Source organism: Pezoporus flaviventris, unplaced genomic scaffold (genome assembly GCF_033815535.1).
Source record: "Pezoporus flaviventris isolate CSIRO_AGI_PZ_B2104156 unplaced genomic scaffold, CSIRO_AGI_Pfla_v1 ptg000010l, whole genome shotgun sequence".
Lineage (NCBI taxonomy): Eukaryota > Metazoa > Chordata > Aves > Psittaciformes > Psittacidae > Pezoporus > Pezoporus flaviventris.
Window position 1 is genome coordinate 4473474 of NW_026892558.1, and position 21867 is coordinate 4495340.

A 21867-nucleotide genomic window follows, 5' to 3' on the forward strand; every position below is an offset into this window, starting at 1 on the left:
CGCCCTCTTTGCCAGACTTTGCTGTGAGATCGAAAAATCAGTCTGATATTGTTGCTCCTGTGGTTCTGCCGCCTGATAATTCTGATGATGACCTGGATGGTCCTTTTGACCCGGGGCCTATGGATCTGGAAAAGGATCCTGATTTATATCCCCTGGATCCTTATGACAAATGGGCAGCTGTAAAGGGTGAGACAGGTGGGGGATGCAGACGTATTGTGTGCTTTCCTGGTGGTGTATGTGCCGGACGAAGACCCGCAGTGGGAAGGTCTCTAGTATGCTCTTATCAAAGACATCAGGTGAACATGGACTTGGAGCCCCATATACAACTAATTTGATACTGTCTGTCTATGATACTCATGTATTTATCCCAAACAATTTCAAAACATTGTTTCATTTGATAATGACGGACATGCAATGTACTATGTGGGAATTGAAAATGAGGCAGCTCACAGGTGCGTAGGCTGCTGAAAACTTAGCATTGAGGGCGCATGACCCACTGCAGGCAGTTACTGCAGACGTATTACTGGGTCAAGCTAATTTTGGCACCAATGCTGCGCAAGCTAGTATTTGCCAGGTGGGCTTGCAGCAAGTTAAACAATTGGCACTGTGGGCTTTGAAAACTGTCCCATATGCTAGTAAATAGAAACAGCCTTTTGTCCGAATCAAACAAGAGGCAAACAAGCTGTTTATGAAGTTTTTAGACCAATTCAATGAGGCTCTGGAGAAACGGATTGATAATGAGAAAGCACATGAATATATTTTCAAACAACTTGCTATTGAGAATGCTAAGTCAGAAAGTATTGCGGTCATTACAATATCCGAGCATAGATGATATGTTAAATGCTTGTATGAATGTCGGGTCTAGACAACACGATCTGCCTCTGATTGCGGAAGCATTTGCAGTATTGTTGACTAAGTCACAGCAGTGTTTTTCATGTGGTGAGTAAGGCCACTTGAAAAAAAGACTGTCTGAAAATAAAAGCAAATAATAAAAGGGGAGCACCTAGAATGTACTCGCACTGTTGTAAAGGGCATCGTTATGTAAGTCAATGCTGATCGAAATTTGACCAGGATGGCCAGCCTTTAACTTCTGGGAAACCCCAAGCAGAGTGTGGCTAGGGGCCACGCAATGACAACAAATTACCCCTCCGAATGGCCACCTTGGGGAGCTGCCGCAGTTTGCGCACCACAAGTGGCGGTGCTGGAGTAGACCTGGCTACCTCGGGAGAGACAATAATTCAAGACACATTAGTTGTGCTTATTCCAACAGGCACATATGACCCATTCAGGCATGGAAAGGCAGCACTGTTAACTGCACAATCCTCTACAGCAATAGGGGTCTCTTTGTGCTGCCAGGGGTCATAGCTGCTGACTTTGAAGGAGAAATTAAAATAATGGCATGGACCCCAATGCCACCATGTATATCAGCAGGAAGCCGAATCGCACAATTAATACTTTTTTCCAACCTAGTTACTGGATGCTGTCCACACTGTGCAGGGCTCAGAATGTTTTAACTCTGCAGGGATACCTGAAATTTATTGGACTCAACAATTAACTTTGGACCAACCCCAGTTGTCCTGTACTTTAAAATCATAGGGGACAAACATTACTTTGCAAGGAATTATTGAGAGAGGAGAAGATGTTACAGTCATTTCTGCATCACAATGGCCAGATCATTGGCCTTTAACGGACACTCATGCCCCATTAGTGGGAATTGGTGGTCAAACCTCTTCAAAGCAGAGCAGAGATCTTGCTGTTGTTTTTGGACCAGAAGGGAGATCTGACTCAATTAGGCCTTTTGTGTTACCTGGATCTCCTACCCTACGGGGCAGAGACTGTTTAAGCCAATGGAGAGTATGTTTAAGTGTGGATTTTTTCCTAGGGACCACTATTTTGCAGTAGGTCCCACCTTTAACCTGGAAATCAGATGAGCCTGTGTGGGTAGATCAGTGGCCATTCCCAAAAGAATAACTGCTGGAATTACACAAATTGGCCGATGAACAGCTGAAAGCTGGTCATATAGTCCCCACAACCAGCCTATGGAACACACCTGTCTTTGTGATTCAGAAGAAAAATAATGCTTGGAGGCTTTTACATGACCTAAGAAAGATAAATGAGGTCACTGAGGATATGGGAGCTTTGCAACCTGGGCTCCCCTCACCAACGTTACCACAAATGTGGACTCTCATAGTCATTGATTTAAAAGACTGTTTTTTCATTATACCTCTTGCTCCACAAGATGCACCTTGATTTGCCTTTTCTGTGCCTTCAGAGCACATGTTGCAGAGCTGCATAAAAGATATCATTGGAAAGCATTGCCACAAGGCATGAAAAACAGTCCTACACTATGTCAGCAATTCATAGCGGCAGTTTTGAGACCTATATGAGAGTGCTTTGAGAATGCTTTAATCTATCATTATATGTGGATGACATTTTAATTGCTGCAGAATCAGAACAAACAGTACAAAAAGTGGAATGGCAAGTGATCCAAGCAGTCTCAACAGCAGGATTCCAAATTGCAGAAGAAAAACTTCAAGAAGCTCCACCCTGGAAATATTTAGGATGGAAAATACCCGAACAAAACATTCAACCTCAGAATATCACCCTGAGGACAGGAATAAAGACTCAAAATGATTTACAAAAACTCTTAGGAACCATAAAGTGGATGCATCCTCTTTTCAGATTTTTCTACCCTGGGAGTTCCAAAAACCATAAAAACAGATAATGGCCCAGGTTACATAGAACACAAAATACAAGCATTTCTTCAGCAGTGGGGAATTCAACATGTCACAGGTATTCCACATTCTCCCACAGGCCAAGCAATTACTGAACGTACACATAGAACCCTTCAAACTATGTTGCAAAAACAAAAAAGGGGGAGTTCAGGGTTAACCCCAGAAGAACGTATAGTAAAGGTTGTTATGTTTTGAATTTTTTAAATCACTGGAAGGACCTCCTATACAGTGCCATTTTGGGGGTTCTAAGAATTTTGAACAGGGGAAAGCTCATGTTAAAGTATGCAATCTTGAAACTTAAGAATGGGAAGGCCCTTTCCCTTTAATAACCTGAGGACGAGGGTATGCTTGTGTTTCCACAGATAAAGGACCTCGTTAGGTTCGTCCTGCCTTGTCTTCTGTATCTTTATCACAAGAGGACTGATCCTACCGTGGTTTCCTGCCCAGACAAAAGGGAACATCTGTAGCCAATGTGACAGGACAAGACACCCTGTGCCTGTCGGTTGCCACACCTATGAGTCCTTTCAGACAGCTGTTGGAAGCAATGGCAGCCTTGAAATCTGTGGACATGTGGGATGGCTGGGGGCTATAACTACACAGCTGCAAGAAACTGATTTGTTAAGATCTGTAAAAATGGATATGTATCTGTATTTTCATTATATAGCTTGAAACCAATTGTTAGTGCAGAATGTTAACTGTTGTTTAACTGTTTATTTGCTAGGCTATGAGCACAAATGAAAAAATTGTATTAAGAATGTTTGCTTTGTTAGTTTTTATTAGCTTATGCAGTTTCTTATTAATCGAGGCCTTAAGGAGATGTTGATAGAGAATATACAAAACAAAGAAGAGGGAGATGTGGGGAGTGAAGGTGAACAGTTTGGGAATGAGCTCTGAGGCCTTGGTGCTTGACAAGCGCTGGGGTGGTGATTTGGGGTGTTGAAGGACAGGGAAGGTCGAAGAGCAAACCTTGGGGGGATGGGCCAGGATGTAGTTGTGGCGGGAATCTCAGTTGGAGGCCAGAAGATGTGGGGATTGTGAGAGTGTCTGCATCATTCTGATTGGACCATTTACCTGGAGAGTTTCACAGTGGCCAATGGGATTGAATGTTGTATGTATGTGCAGGTTGGGAAAGTACCGAACAAGGGAATAAAAAGTGCTTGGTGGTAATAAAAAGAGGATTTGAGTCTCTGCATCGATTTGAGTCCCTGCATCAATTTGAGTCTGTGTTGTGAAATGCCACAAGTTTTAGCCACAAGAACCATTTCATTCTCTTTTATTCTTTTTTTTTTTTTTTAAATCTTTGCTCCCAGAAAACAGGAAAGGCATAGCAGGCAAAACTCCTTGCTGCTCACCAGTGCCCACCGTTGCAGAACTATGTACATTATATCTGAAGCTGCAAGATAAGAGGCAGTAGATACTCTCCATGAGAAAAACAGCTCTGCTGCAGTGCTAAGCTTTCCTGAGGTGACTGGTTGTCATGGTTTAAGTGCAGTCAGTAACTCAGACCCACCAGCTGCTCATTCACTCCCCCCCTTTCTTCCCCCCAGCTCCCTAAGGGATGGGGAGGAGAATTGAATGAATGTAACTCCCACAGGTTGAGATAAGACCAGTTCAGCAACTAAGGTATAACACAAATCACTACTGCTACCACCAATAATAATAATGATAAAGGAAATAACAAGGGAAGAGAATACAACCGCTCACCACCCGCCAATACTCACCACTGTCCGACTGAGCAGTGAACTAGTCCTTCCAGGTAACTCTCAGTTTACATCCTGGGCATGACATGCTGTGGTATGGAATACCTCTTTGGCTAGTTTGGGTCATGTGTCCTGTTTCTACTTCTTCCTGGCTTCCCCTCTTCCCTGGCAGAGCATGAGGCTCAGAAAGTCCTTGGTCAGACTAAACATTTGAGCAGTAACTAAAAACATTGGTGTTATCAGCACTGTTCCCAGGCCAAAAGTCAAAAACACAGCACTGCACCAGCTACTAAGATGGAGAAAAAATGACTGCTATTGCTGAACCCAGGACACTGGTGTGTGATGAGTATGTATTTATGCAGCCAAAAGAATGGCTTTTCTTCCTGCAAATGAATATAAATCCATGAAATAACCTGTGAGTGAAGTTAGGCACTTTAAGCAAACTCTCCTCCTTTTCCTGATGCTCAACGTGCTTCTTCCCACTAGATGGCACCGAGGATCTGCTGAATCGCAGGCCCTGCACTCTGCTCCTCAACGGCTGGCACACCCTACCTCCCTCTGAGATCTATGCATCAACACGGATCCATTTTTACACCTAGCAATAAACCCCCCAAAATCACTATTCCTAAAAGAATGCCAACACAATTTGCTCCGTTTCCCCCATACCCAGGCTTCTAACTAAACAGCACAGCCACCACGAGTGGTGGGGATGGTTGATGAGCATCCTTCGGGCATCTCCTTGATGCAGATCAAGGGGATCTGCATTGCTCAGTACTTGCCTGAGCTAAGCAGAGAAAAAAAAAAACAAAAACAAAAACAAACACAGCCGCATTGTCACCCTGCTTAGAAGAATATGTATTTGTTACTTGTTTGCATGGGTGCAACATCTCATACAGCTAGTAGAATTGCTGGTCCTGAGCTAACTCCCAGGGGCTCCCAGAGCTCCATGACACCCCAGTAGCTCTCAGTGGCAAATCTCAGAGAGCCATTTAACAGCTCTTTCTTGAAGAGGGATGCCCAGAAGATACACTGTATTCTTTTCCAAACCTCAGCAAGAGCCTGCATGTCAGGATTTTCAATTACATTTTATTTCCATCACATGCAAAGGAAAGTCATCTCCTCTTTTAATCAATAGCTGTCACTGCAAGCCTGTCCCTGCTGTCTAAGTGGTGATGTGGAAATGGCATAGCTCTGAAGTTGTACTTCATAGTTAGGGAGTACTTCTTTTGCAGAGATTTTGTGAGACTGATACTAGTCCAATAGGATTTTTTCTTTGCAAGTCTCCTGAGGGATAAAGTATGTTACTGATCTTGACCAAGGAAAGCGAATGGGATTTTTGCCATTGAATATGGACAGGTATAATCATTGCTGGGACTGAGAAAAAGGAACAGAATTTACAGCGAAACAGAACTACATGGGTACTTTCACCTCCTGATTTACAAAGCTGGCACTTGAAAACATAAAGTATGTGTACTCTGTGTACAAAACATAGAATGATAGAAATCACAGAGTTGTTGTGGTTGAAAAAAATCTGTAAAATCATTGAGTCCAGCCATTACTATAATCATGCCAAGTTCGCCACTGAACCATGTCAGTGTTCACAGTGAGTGGAGTATGAGGATGGGACTAAAGATGGAGATAAAATACTGAGATGGAAAAAGGTAAAACCATTCTGGGTAAGGGTGGATTTTACCTCAGCTCAAAGTTTCATACCATATGGCCACAGACACTTCGCTATAAAAACAATGGCTCCCTTTATTACACCTACAAAACAGGATCAAAACACATTACTTCAAAATGTCATGGTCAGTGCCAAAACCAGGTGTCATGTGAGGGTCAGTGAATAAAATGCATGAATAACACTCCTTGTTCACAGGAAGGCAGACTCCATTTTTGGGATTTAGCTTATAGCACTAAGTTATATTTCTTGCCTAGAATCACTTACCTCACAACCCTCCAGCTACAACCACTGTAGGATGCTAATTATCACAGAAAATCCTAATTGGAACCAACTTCTGTCAAGAAAAAAACTAGGGCTGATTTTGTACTGGATGAGGCCATTTGTTTCCCAGAAAAAACCCTACTCATTATATCTGCTTGTTCATGTGAATCAGTATTAAGGACTTTCCTTCATGCAAAGTATTTAATGAGATTATTTTGATTTCACAAAAACAACAAGAAAAAACAAACACTGTCAAAAAAAAAAAAAAAAAGACCAAAAAAAACCACCCACCAAACACAAAAACTTATTTCAAACATCCCTTTCCCTCATTTTTTGGAGCAAAACATTCTATTCCATTCCTCAGAGGCTTTAGACTAGTCTGTTCACAAGAATAGCAGGGTTCCTTCCAGTAGTGCATTAAGCAACATGACTGTGCTGTCACATATTGTTTCTCTTTCATCCTTTTCCCCAAGGGAAAAGCAGCATATGCAATGGAGAGACTCATTTTGCTCCAGTATTCAGTACTAATTGGCTTTTCCTAAACAATGAAGGCATCATGCCCAGGAATATCACGTTGCTGTAGACCAGCTGAGAAGTGACATGAAATACCTGAGGCCAGATCATTGATTGTCAGGAGGGAAATAAGTCTCCAGGCATTTTTGGTTTTCACCTTTATCTAATGATAAAACTTTACATTATTATAGTGTAAACCAAACACAGTATTTTGATTACCTTTAGATTGGCTTTTTCCTTTATAGAATTTTTCTGAATATTCAAAGCCTGATCTGAAGTCCTTTCTGAAATGCAATTTCCACCCAGCTGAATTTGTTACACATCAGTTCTATTATACTTGGCAGATGATCTTTTTCTCCCTTCTGTCTGTAAATTCCTCTGGAGTTTTATAGACAGTGCTAGAAATGGTAATTCAGAAGCTCTGAAAAGAAACTGGTAGCAAATATAAAGAGCTGGAAAGTTGTATCATTGTATACAGAGCATTTCAAAAACAATTTGTGAGAATAAAAGCAGAAAGGTGGGATGTCAGAAAGTGCTTTTCGAAAACCACCCACTGTCTGCCAGACAAGCAAACACAATGATTTTGATCCAATACTGTACTGTGTTGTATTTCCTTCTGCAGTCTGCTCTTTTTAAACATTTTTTAGTTGGTCTTAGTGGCTTTATGCCCTGACATACATTTTACTAGCTAAACTGGGGAAATTTAATTATCTTTTTCTTCTCCTCAATCCTTGGACTTTAGTATCACCTCATTATGAAGTTTCTGGATTATTTGACTCTGATGTTATTTTGAAAGGCAAAGATACCTCCTAGAAACATAAGCAAATTGAATTTTACCTGTCTAGTTGGAGGGTCTGGATAAAACTCTTCCTGCAGAAGGAGACAAGAGAATGCAAACAATATCACTACAAAGGCAGATAAAAACCTTGAAGTGTCTTCAGCAGCAAGTTTATTTTAACAGAGCTCCATCAGTGGTCAATTTGCTGCCCTGTGTTCTGTTCTCCTAAGACTCAGTTGTGTGACTTCTGATTTGAAGTAAACCAGAGTTGCCAGAAGTACCGAAGGACCGGCTAGTATGGCAAGAACAACACATACATCTGAAGTTATAAGGATCATTGCTGGGGTCTGTAGTTAAAACAGGCATCTTCCAGCTCTGTGACAACTAAAGTTTTACTGCAAGTTGGTGAAAGACACACCAGTTTCAAGATCAACGTCCACACTGAAAAATGCAAAATAACTGCTCTTCTTTCATGTTTGGCATGTTTTCCCTATCCTATTAATTTCCATTATATTAATTTAGGTTTCCATGGTCAAAAAATGTCATTAAAGCCTTTTTTTTTTTTTTAATGTTGAAAGAAACATGTAGAATTTGTAATATAGAATCATAGAATCATACTGACAGGGATGGAGCATTCACAAGCTCCCTGGGCAACCTATTCCAGTGCCTCACCACCCTAACAGGAAAGAATTTCCTCCTTATATCCAATCTAAACTTCCCCTGGTTAAGTTTTAAACCGTTACACCTTGTCCTGTCACTACTCTGTCTCCCCAGCATCAATATAGGCCCCCTTCAGATACTGGAAGGCTGCTCTGAGGTCTCCATGCAGCCTTCTCTTCTCCAGGCTGAACAGCCCCAACTTTCTCAGCCTATCTTCATACAGGAGGTAGGAAGACTGGCTGTTCGTACCCTTAAATCTTACCCCTTACAAAGGTCTGTAGCATATATTAATTACTAAAGATTGATGAAAACAAGTGATCAAAAGGTGTTAGACAACAGCTGTTTGACAGTAGTGACCTTTTTTTTTGCTTTTATTGACTCCTGAAATCTTTTCTTCTCCTTTATAGCATGTGAACATCATGTGCTAAAGAAAGCACTGGGAAATGTGCCCAGAAGCAGAGTATTAGCCACGGCAGTACTCATCTAGAAGAGGAACTGAGGACTACCTGGGTGTCTCTTTCTGTCTGCCTAAATTACGTGCAACTTGTGCTCAAGTTTCGTGCATAGTTCATGCTATGTCTGTCTGTGAGACATCCACATCTGACTCAGCCACTCCCAGTTTTTGTAAATTGAGACTTACTCAACATGGTTAATAGAGACTAGATGCGATTTATTTCATTCTAAAGTAAAAAATAAAAATCAGTCAAATGAGTCACTCCCAGGATCTCTTTACTCTACATGGACTAGAACAGAGGCTTGGGCGACTAATTCAGGTTAAGACGTCTAATTCGTAGCTGTTTAATACTGGACAATAATGTATTGTTATGGTTTCTTAGCATCTCTAAATCTATATTTCAGCATTAGTATTTTTCTTTTTGTTAATGTTATAAAACTCTACTTCTTACATTTTTAATGAAATATTCGAATTACCATTAGGGGAAAAAAAAAAAAAAAAAGCTTTTTTCCAGGTTGCGAATTTTAGTAAAGTTCTTCAAAATTATCTTTATATTTAAGTACTTTGTCTCTTCTGTAACTCTCTCATTTTTCATTTCTGGGCAAACAAGTCACCTCCATCCCAGACAGATATGCTCAACTATTGAGTAATTTTCAACAACATGCCTAAATCACAGTATCACACAGTATGTTAGAGATTGGAAGGGACCTCGAAAGATCATCTAGTCCAATCCCCCTGCCGGAGCAGGAACACCTAGATAATGTTACACAGGAATGCGTCCAGGCGGGTTTTGAATGTCTCCAGGGAAGGAGACTCCACAACCTCCCTGGGCAGCCTGTTCCAGTGTTCCGTCACCCTCACTGAGAAGAAGTTTCTTCTCAAGTTTAAGTGGAACCTCTTGTGTTCCAGTTTGTACCCATTACCCCTTGTCCTATCATTGTTTGCCACTGAGTAGAGCCTGGCTCCATCCTCGTGACACTCCCCCTTTATATATTTATAGACACTTATAAGGTCACCCCTCAGTCTCCTCTTCTCCAAACTATCGAGACCCAGCTCCCTCAGTCTTTCCTCATAAGGGAGATGTTCCACTCCCCTAATCATCTTCGTTGCCCTGCACTGGACTCTCTCCAGCAGCTCCCTGTCCTTCTTGAACTGAGGGGCCCAGAACTGGACACAATATTCCAGATGGGGTCTCACCAGGGCAGAGTAGAGGGGAAGGAGGACCTCTCTCAACCTACTAACCACCCCCCTTCTAATACACCCCAGGATGCCATTGGCCTTCTTAGCCACAAGGGCACAGTGTTGGCTCATGGTCATCCTGTTGTCCACTAGGACCCCCAGGTCCCTCTCCCCTACACTGCTCTCTAACAGGTCGTTCCCCAACCTATACTGGAACCTGGGGTTGTTCCTGCCCAGATGCAGGACTCTACACTTTCCCTTGTTATATTTCATCAAGTTACTCCCTGCCCAACTCTCCAGCCTGTCCAGGTTTCGCTGGATGGCAGCACAGCCTTCTGGCGTGTCAGCCACTCCTCCCAGCTTAGTGTCATCAGCAAACTTGCTGATAGTACACTCAATTCCCTCATCTAAATCATTGATGAATATATTAAATAATACCGGTCCCAGTACTGACCCTTGAGGCACTCCACTAGTTACAGGCCTCCAACTAGACTCAGCCCCATAGACTACAACTCTCTGGCTTCTCTCCTTCAGCCAGTTCGCAGTCCACCTCACTACCTGATCATCCAGTCCACACTTCCTTAATTTAGCTGTGAGGATGCTGTGGGAGACTGTGTCAAATGCTTTGCTGAGGTCAAGGTAGACCACATCCACCGCTCTGCCATCATCCATTCACCGTGTTATTTCCTCATAAAAGGCTAAGAGATTGGTCAAACATGATTTCCCCCTGGTGAAGCCATGTTGACTGCCCCTCATAACCTTCTTATCCTTGATATGCCTTAAGATGGTACCAAGGATAAGGTGTTCCATCACTTTCCCAGGGATGGAGGTGAGGCTGACCGGTCTATAGTTACCCGGGTCCTCCTTCTTGCCCTTTTTGAAGACTGGAGTGACATTTGCTTTCCTCCAGTCCTCAGGCACCTCTCCCGTTTCCCAAGACTTGGTAAAGATGATGGAGAGTAGTCTAGCAATGACTTCCGCCAGTTCCCTCAGCACCTGCGGGTGCATCCCATCTGGACCCATGGATTTATGGATGTCCAGATTGCTCAACTGGTCTCTAACCCATTCCTCATCGACTAAGGCAAACCGCTCCGTCGACCTGACTTCATCTAAGGTCTCAGGGGTACAGGGCTCTTCAGGACTGCCTGCAGCAGAGTAGACAGAGACAAAGAAGGCATTCAGTAACTCTGCCATCTCTTTATCTTCTGTCACCAGGGCACCCATCTCGTTCATCAGTGGGCCTACATTGCCTCTGGTGTTAGTTTTGTCTGCCATGTATTTGAAAAAGCTCTTTTTGCTGTCCTTGACCCTTCTTGCCAGGTTTAATTCTAAGGATGCCTTAGTCCTCCTAGCTGCCTTCCTACATCCTCTAGCAGCAGCCTTATATTCCTCCCAAGTGGCCAGCCCCTCCTTCCATGACCTGTAAACTCTCCTCTTCCACGTGAGCATACCCAGCAATTCCCTATTTAGCCACGCAGGTCTCTTGGCCCTCTTCCTTGACTTCCTACGTGTTGGGATGCTCTGATCTTGAGCACGGAAAAAGCAGTCCTTGAATGTCAACCAACTATCTTGGGCCCCTTTACCTTCAAGCAGCCCTGCCCATGGGATTTCCCCTAGCAATTGCTTGAAAAGGCCAAAGTTTGCCCTGCTAAAGTCCAGGGTTGCAATTCTACTTGGTATTCTACTAGTCCTGCCACACAAGATCCTGAACTCCACCATCTCGTGGTCGCTGCAACCAAGGCAGCCCTCAACCCTTACTGCTTCGACCAGATCCTCCTTGTTAGTGAGGATGAGATCCAGCAGCGCTCCTCTCCTGGTCGGCTCATCCACCATTTGCAGGAGGAAGTTATCATCCATACACTGGAGGAACCTCCTGGACTGTGGCTGGGTTGCCGAGTGGTCCTTCCAGCAAGCATCAGGGAAGTTAAAATCCCCCACGACAACCACGGCCTGTGACTGTGAGGCCGCTCTCAGCTGCCTGTAGAAGGCCTCGTCAACTTCCTCACCCTGATCCGGTGGTCTGTAACAGACACCTAAAACAGTATCCCCCCTGCCAGCCTGCCCCTTAATTCTCACCCACAGACTCTCAACTCGCTCATCATCTGTCCCTGGACAGAACTCGGTGCATTGTAGTTCCTCCCGCACATAAAGAGCAACCCCACCACCCTTCCTGGCTGTCCTGTCTTTCCTGAAAAGGACATAGCCCTCCATGACTATATTCCAGTCATGTGAGCTGTCCCACCACGTCTCTGTAATTGCCACCAGATCATAGTCTCCTGACTTAACACAGGTTTCCAACTCCTCCTGCTTATTTCCCATGCTGCGCGCATTGGTGTACAGGCATTTCAGGGAGCGAGCTGAGCACACCGATTTCACCCTAGGATTGTAGGAGGCCTCCCAGTCTTCATTAAAGCTATCCTTTAGGGACATGATGGCCAAATGAAAAGGATTCACACCCAGCCCTTGGGCCAACAACTGACATGCTGTTTTAACTCATCTACAAGCATAGAAGTATTTTCTTTACTAGTGCAAACTTTGCAAGAATTAGCCTTATAATCTGCATTATAATTCACAAATTTCAATTAGTTTCCCAGACACAATAGATCTGTCTGCATGGCAACTGATTCCTCATAGAAAACTAGCTATGTTAAAAACCTTCAAACACTGATATGCAAGTAAATGGAAATTAATATAAAGTAATCTTTTGTGTGAATACTTCATCAGGCTACTTTTTTTGCCATCCTAAATTTGTCTAAAACTTAATGGGAATTAATTCCAAAGCATTTATGGAGGTTTTACATTTAGAACTAACCTAGTGTGCAAAAGGGTTTAGAGAAGATCTGCAGCTAATGTGGCACCAGTGTAATGAAAAAAAACTAATTAAAAGAGCACCTAGGTGTTCCTCAGCCCTTCAAAGTCACCTCTCTGGAATCACAAAAAATTTCATCACGAAAGAAAAAGCCAATATGAAAATACCCAAATAAAAGGCAGAAAAGATATTCAGCTTTCTAAGTGGATGAGAAATTAAAATATAATTGCTAGAGGCTGGTCTACTGAGACCAAGCTTGTAAAAACTTATTCCAGTGTAGACCTTTTAATAACAAAGGTACTTAATCTGAGAATAATGACAAAAAAATGAGTAGGTCAGGATCATTCCTGAGAGCAGGAATTCTGGAGTGTTGCAGAATGAGAACTGATAACCCCAAGGGAATATTCTGGTGCTATTTACGGTTATAGTGTTGCTTTGGAAGACATTTCTCTACCAGTAGATTGAGGCACAAAGGAAGAGTGAACTTTAAGTACCATTTAGTAGTATTTCAGTGCTGTAAAGCTGCTGCCTGAGGGAGGGTTGATATTCACTGACAGATGGAAGGTCCATCCAGCAGTGTTAGGAAGCGGAGAGGTAGACTAAAAGTACAGAGCTCAGGTGACTGCAGGAGTTAGGGGTACTATAGCAAAAGTTTTGTCTCTGAATGCAGAATGTTTATCATTTTCAGAAATGCAAAAACTGGTTTTCATTGCTGAGTTTAAATCAAATACATAAAATGTTGTCTGACACTGGTTTAAATTGTTTCGAATAGTAAAGTACCCTGGGACCTTTACTGCATGAAAGATAGTACCTCAAAGTGCTTTACTGTTGTAATTTCCATGGAAATTAACATTTACTTGCATGGTTATCACACTTTCCTTGTGACTTAATGTATAACCATCTAAATCCCTCTGAAATACAGTCACTGAGGTATCATCAATTTGACTCAAGATTTGATCTACATTTCTGCTTGAGTTTGCTGAATACTTTTGTTTTTTCTCCTAGTGGTAAGCTATACAAGTTACTGCTGAACTGAACTTTAAAATTCAGCAGCCATTTCCTCTTATTTGCTTTTTGTTCCCCATCTATTCAGGTTCTTGCCTATCCCTCTTCCTGTGTTCACTTCGCGCACTTAATATTTGTATGCTGTTCACAGCACCAGTTGAAACCCACAGAATGAAAATCCGTGAAGAATTTTATCCATGCTCCACACCCAGACAAATCTGAGGACAAGTGGCAATCTTCACAGCATTGAATTAAGGGTTCCCAGGAGCCAGAGCTCAGCAATGACCTTCCTCACCGGTGCAGGTTCATGGGGCTTTGTTCTATGAGCCATTATTGCCTAGTAGACTTCATAGCATCTTAAATTTGCTGTTCACCAAACCTTTAGAGTCTTCTGCTATTCCAACCTGCTCATCATTCACAGCCTCCTGACAGCCTCTCACCATGCTGCATCAATGTCCAAATGTTCAAACAAGCTGTCTGTGGACATTATTTTGCAGTGTTCAGTTTTGTTACCTTTGTTTTCGAGAGTATTCTTGATAGCTTTTACCAAAACTTATATTCCGGCAGTTGTGAGAGCATAACCACGGACTTCTGAATGCTACAGCAAAAATTTAGAACACCCTCATCCAATCATGGGTGCTCATACCTGTGATACTAAATATTTATCTCATTAACAAAAGGTAAGGAATCTGACTTGAGATGTAGTGCCAAGAAATTGCTGGAAAATTTCTCCACAAGACGGTCTTTTTGTAACAGTAAATAAGAAAGGGGTTAGTCCATCTCACAATAGCAAAAGGAATGTGGACAACTAAAACACCGAGGAAGCCCACTCCAGAGTGACCTATTTCAGACAGTTTAGTGCTGGTATTCTTTTCAGGTTGTGCCAAGTGAGGTTTAGAATGGATGTTAGGAAAAAATTCTTCACTGAAATGTTCGTCAGGCATTGGAACAAGTCTCCCACTGAATTCCTTTGGTCCTTCTTTCATTGCGCTGCACCATAGGCATATGCAGAGATACCTCTCAGCATACTTACTGTTATGATTCTAATAAAATGCTTGTATATTAAATCACATTACTTGTAAAATCTATCACATAACATTAGCTACTGAAGATTCAGGAACTGTGCAAGAAGTGGTATACATTGGGTACATGACTAGGCAAACATTTGCAAAGGAAGGAAAGGGACCATGTCTCTCATATGGTGGATGATCTTTTGCTCCAGTGTGCCACCACTGGGGACAGTGACAGATATTTTTAAGAGGCAAACAGGAAATAAAAGAAGCTGTTGAATGTCTCTGGAGCATCTTGGAACACCAAATTAACAGTGAATGGCCCAGACTCATAGGTAACTGCTCACAGTTCAGTGTTCAGTTCAGTGACTAATCTATACTTAACACCAGAGCCACTGCTGTAAAGTATAAATTAAACACTGCATCCCACTGTTACATCTTTCTATCACTGCTTGCATTTTTGTAAATTTGTGTTATTTCTAGATGGAAGTGGCCTTCTTTCTTTATCTTACCAGAAACAAAATCAACCTCCAGTTCCTCTGGAAACACTGTATTTTGTATGTATAGGATTATAGTCTAAATGACCTAGCCTTTACAAAAGTCAAGACAGGTCAAGAGCCCAGCAATGAATCCATAACACAAAATAGAGCTGAAAAGTTCAGGAACTCATACAGCTGAGTTCCTGACTATAAACTTTCTTAGACTGTTTATACTATCTTCATCCAGAGCTTTCCTTCTAAAACCCATGGTAAGAAAGACATCCACACTTAATCAGCCTATGCTTCTCTCAAAATTTTTAACACCTAATAATGATCCTTACAGAATGGCATGTTGTTTTCAAAGTATTGCTTTAATTTTCTTTTCTATACACAGAAATAATCAACTTCACCAAGGATTAGTATTAATTTTGGAATTCATTCACTCAACTACTACTTATCTTTTTGTAAAAATGATACACCTAATTTATAGGAGATATGTTATTTCAATGCAGATGTTTTATTACTAAAGATAGGTGAAACAATATGATATTAACATCAGACAAGTTAATATTAAACAGCAGTTGCAGCAGACCAGGGCACTGAGCTAAGACTCAGAAACTCCAGTCTTTATATGGTTAGGCCAATGACATGTGAGACCTTGGACAAGTCACATCATCCCAGAATGCCTCATCTTTCCTACCTGTTGACTGGGTGCTAATAATAAAAAGACATAACAAAATAAGATGTGCTTAAAGTGCTAGAGAGGAGATAGATATCATCATTAGAAATTCAAAATTGTCTGGCAGGAATCATTATATGGCAGGAATCATTATAAGTGGCCTTACAAAGCGTCACAGAAAGCAGAGAAAATGATATTTAAATTTCTGCTTATTTTTACTGGTGCTCTGCTTTAAGTTGGTGCTAATATCAATTAAGTATATTCAGCAGCTTTGACATTCTGTACTTGACAAATTGATGAAGTTCTGATAATGCAGCACAGTTTTCCTTCTCAAAACTCCTTTAAAAAAAAAAAAAAGACTTTTAATTACTATGCAACCATGCAACCATGGGTTTTACTTTTATTAAAGTAACCATTGAGATCTTGACAATGCTTGACACACTCCATATGAATTTAATTAACTTTGTCATTCCTTTTTTATTAGCTGCAGTAAAGTAGGAGAGAACAGAGAAGAAAGAAATTTCAGTTTTATACATAGTAACAGATGCTCTTGGTAGCACAGCAAAATTCTGACTTTGTTAACTTAATGAGAATATCCTAATTAATCAACACTTAGTTCTGAAGTCAGAATATTTTTTTTTGATCTGATGCAATAAGTTCTGAATCAACTTAATTATTTCAGACTTGGCAAAAGGAAAGAGTTGTGAAGACACATGTTAATTGATTTATGTTGGATTTTTACCAATGGTGAACCTGCTGTTCAATAACAATAGTAACAATAACATCCTAATACCTCTGCATTTCAGAAAAGAAAAAAAATCTTCCCTCTAAAAAATAATAGCAAGCACAGAAAACGAGAATAATGCATATATCAATCCCTCAATCAATCACATCTGTTTAATTTAAAACTGAAAACAGTATTTTTGTGTTGTAAGATTATACTATGTTATTTGGTGTTGTAGACATCTTAGCAAATGTGGAATTCATGATGAGGTAATTCAGGAAACTTGTTAAGTTCATTCACTTCTGCTGGCAGGATAAATTAGAGTATCAATTGTCCTTGTCCTACAGTGTGGCAAATCTCCGGGGTTTCATCCCACCAACTGATTATCAATGCTGGTTCCACCCTAGCACAAATTTAAATCACCACTTTTGTCCTATTTCCTTTTCAGTCAGACATTCTAGAAATTAAATGTAGCTGAAAATTGTGAGGAAGACTCAGAAGTAGAACAGATATTTTTTTTTTTTTTACTTCTAGTAGTCTGTTATTTTTCAGGCTTATATCATAGCATAATTCATGTTGGAAGGGACCTTAGCAGATTTCTATTCCAACCTTCTGCACAAGGCAGGGTCCCCCTGAATTCAGACCATCCTTCTGTGGGTTTTCTCCAGTTCAGTCTCCTCTTGGGTGAAAGATTTCACAGATTTACTGGGCAACCTACTCTAATGCCTGATGGCCCTCATGCGGAGAAATATTCCTTTATGTCAAATTGTAACCACCTGAATTTCAGATTTTGACCATTATGTTTGTCCTTCTGCCATGAACTTCATTAATGAGTCTCTATCTACTCAGAAACCTCTTGCAGGTATGGGAAGGATGCTGTCAGGTCTCCCCAAAGGTATATCTGCTACTGGTTGATTAAACTCTCTTCCCTCAGTTTCTCCTCACAGGGCTCATGCTCTGGCCCCAAATATTTTGTCGGCATTTGCCAGGATCACTGCAGCTTATCATTGTCTTTCTTGAAGTCCAAAACTGGATCGCCTTACACAGAGAAAAATGAATATGTGTATGTCTTTATAAAGTAAGACAATTTAAACTACAGTACTAGCCATCTTTCTAAAACTCAGCACTTTACAGAATTTTAGCAGTATATGTTGAATGAAAATATATTTAACATTAATTGATTTAGTTTTGGTATACCCATTTTTCTCTGATTAAAATCATAAAGTTTCATATTACCCAGGAATTAAACTTCACACAATTAAAATCTATACCAAAAGCACAGTGTATCAGCTTTTATAGCAAAAGCCTGCTAAGAGATCTCTAGATATATTAGCAAGCTCTATGACTATGTTACATGATGATTTATTGTTATAAAACACATGGAAAAAATTCTTTTTAATATCTTCCATTTGTATGAAAGGTGAAACCTTGCTTCTTATCAACACCTCTGGAAGATTTTTCATGAACTTCTACAGGAGTCATAATTCATCCAGAATGTACAAACAGTGCTGCTGTCTGAATATGAATCCAAGCACCAAATTATAAATAACAAATGTAGAATGTGAATTGAAAGCTAGGCAAACATTTTACAAAATGTGATGCCTGGATTATTTCCTAGACCCTGTATGAGAAACAGAAATCAGCATGGCTTAAACAGCCATCAGTTGCTTTAGGAGCCTCTTTATTTCTGTAGGAGGTGCTGTGGGTCATGCCCATCCTATCTGCATCTTTCTGTTACACATGTTTTCTAACATCAGCCATAGCACCTCTCCTGCAATAAGGAAGCAGCAGGTATAAGATTAACACTGCTGATAGCTGCTTCTGATTTACACTTTTATTTCTCTTCCTAATTACTGTGCATTATTAAACATGCTGAGAACAAAGGCATTGGGTTAAGCCTCTACAAATGAAAATCAGACAGAAGACTTTTTAGACACTTTTTAGACACTGAAATTTTTGTAAAAATCACATTACAGTGAAATGAGACTGCTAGAACAATGAGCTGAAATAAACAAAAAGCTAAAGTTTTAGTGAAGAGACAAAACCAGCTATTACCAGTTCTCATGTCCATTGGCCTTACCAGTTCTCAAGGAGCTGTAAATGCTATAGACTATAAAAACATTATATTTTGTGCTGAATTTCCACATATCAACTACCAAGGTGATGGTGGATGATGATTATATGGGGCTACAAAGCACAAAGATGATTTTCTCTGGCTATTCAGTGCTGTCTGGACAAGACTTGCCAAGCTTTGGATCCCAGGCTCTGTGTTTCCCTGTCACACCCATGCCCTGAATTTTGGACTTCATTCTTGCTTTTTTCCTCTTTCTTGATTTTTCTAGTCTGGATCTTTCCTCAAGGCATCATGTCAAAGTTGGCAGTTGTTCACCCAGGAGCAGGTCTCCCATTGGCAGTTGGCCATCCTTGAAATCACTGTTATCTGAGTGAAAACAAAACATTGCCAGTGCAGTGTTGTCAGCAAAAGGCATGCTGTTAGTGCTGAAAAATGGTTTATGTTCTTTCTTGAAAAAATACAGCAAAAAAGAAAGCCAACTTGACTTCCCGTGAGGACACATGTGAGCCTCTCAGCTCACTTCCCAAATGGCAAATGCCACAGAGCTGAACGGGTATCTCTGCCATAGAGGGCATGACAAAGCATTTGGCTCTTCAGCTCCCTGGTGCTTTAAGAATCACCCTACCCTATCCAGGCAGAGGAGAATTGTCATCATTGCACACCCACTGCCAGGCTATAGTTCAAAGGCAAAGCTCAGCTTCAAACTTACACTCTCCCATATGCATCTGTACTTTTTCCTGTAAACAAAGAGAATTGCCTCTTGCTAGTCAGACACACCTTTAACAGCAGCTGAGCAACAAAAGAAAGAAGCTGCATCTTATTTCATAATTTAACGCATGCATCCCAGTTGCTCCTGTCTGCCCCCCAGAAGCACCATAAAACATCTTTCACATAGAAGCAAGGCATCTTCTTCCATTTAAAGGCACAGAATGCAAGAAGTTGTAACTGGTAAGTGTGATATGCTTTTTGCAACCATGATGGAGTAGAGACATCAGTGTAATGGGTAATAATGAAAAGCAAAATCAGCAAGCAAGTCTCTATAGGCATATAGACTAAACTGACTGTGTGACATTTCAATTTTGAATGAATGCCATAAAGTGCAGAAAATACAGGTTTAATGAATGTATCTACATAAAAGCATAAATAAGAAAAACCTTTTTGGTGCAGTGTTTATATTTACATCACATCAGTTACAAATGAAATTTATTCCAGGATGTGCTTCTGATACAAATGACTTTTCAGTAGAGAAATATTATCCATAATCATCAGATCACTGAGAACAAAAAGGATCCGTTAGTGATGCTGGGGATGATGAATTGAAATACTGCTTAGTGGGTTTTAATTATGCTAAAAGATGAAAGTGCTTGGGGAAGGATGTAAGTCATACCTAGAGGAAGGAAAATGAAGTGACTTTATTTAAGCAAGTAGACACATTTATTTCAAACAATTTTGAGTTGATTGCTTAGTACATTAACATGTTTTAAGGAGTTGATCTATTCCAGTACTCTTCAGTTATATTGTTTAATATTATAAGTCAAAACATTGAAAAACTATGAGTTCAGGCTATAAAGATTTTAAATTATGACGTTAAAAAACATGTACAAGACCTTTTCATCTTTTAGCTCCAAAGATACACAAAATTTTCTCTGCAATCAGAACATTGTGGGTATCATTATTTAAAAAAGCAACATTCCTCAAGTGCTCACAAGCTCATACATTAAAAAGGGTACAGGAGTAAAATATTGACTTCACTGAACCCAACAGAAAATATACCATTGACTTGAAGAGGGCAGGATTTCAATATAGTGAAATTCATAATAAAATTGTAACATGTGGCATTGCTGATGCTTGTAAATTAACAGCATCTCTGGAAATGCATTGTAGCCAGGAGTGTCATTAAAAACTACCTAGGACAGAGGGAATTTACAAAGAACCTGGGCCTGGTTTCATTACCGTCTACTTTAAACCTGTAGTAACTCTATTAAGATGACTTAGCCTTTACAAGTGCCAGAGGAAATGGACTCCTATTCCTCTACACACAAGTTTTCTCACTTTTCTGATTCTCTCCCTCATCCCACTGAGTCAGGGGGAGAGAGCAAGCAGATATATGGTGCTTAGTTGCTGGCTGGGGATAGACCAAGACATTACAAAACAGCATCTAGTTTTTGCTAGGAGGAAAAAGAAAGGTGATATATGTCCTGTTACTGCTTCAAAAGGTTTGGTTCACTTCTCCAAGACAAAGAGTGCATGTGCTCATGAAGACACAGAAGGGCACACACACCAAGTGTAACTTCAACATATACCAACTATCTTAAAATACAGGCCTAATGCCCCAGATAGGAAGATATGTTTCTTTAAGTTTATGCCTGGATGCAGTGATACAGAAAAAACAGTAACACTGTCTTATTGTCTCCCACTTGAAAGGGCCTGGGAACATCTAGGTCTTTATCAAAAACAGAATGACAATTTACCTAAATGGCCACAAAATCTGTTATATTTGAAGGTATCAATAAATGTCTTCCTGTTCTTATCATTCCATGAGCTTTTTGTGGATAGCAATGTGCAATCCCCTGATGAACATCCCTGTGCCTGAAGAAGAGGGATTTTGTTGCTGCTTTGCATACTGGCTGATGCTGTAGCCATGAACTTTCTCCTTCTGAGATGTCTCATGGTGCTTGCAAGAAGCAGATACAACAATAACAGTCAGGTATGGCAGTAACAAAGGAACCTGTAGCTGCTACTTGGCTGATAAGCACTATAATATGCTTTGGAGTTCTTATGTTGCAATTTCTGGTTCCTGTTCCTATTTCATTGCCTTAGTCTATTAAATGAACTCCCTACCTGTTCACAGCCCTGTTACCTCCATCCTGAACAACTGTTTTTCATGTTTCAGGGCCTGAACTCCCTCAGAAATGGAAATCATATGGCAATGTTGTGCATGAAAGACGGCTTAGACAAAACCAGCCCTTTTGCTTGTAGAACATAGGAGATAGTCCCACTCTATTATTTTTATATACCTTAAAATTAGACAGCCGGGAACTTGCACTTGTTTAATTAGGCTAGCTGTTTCTAGCATTAATATGCTGTGTTGCTAGTTTGATTCAGCCCATCTCTAAAGCCTCTCTT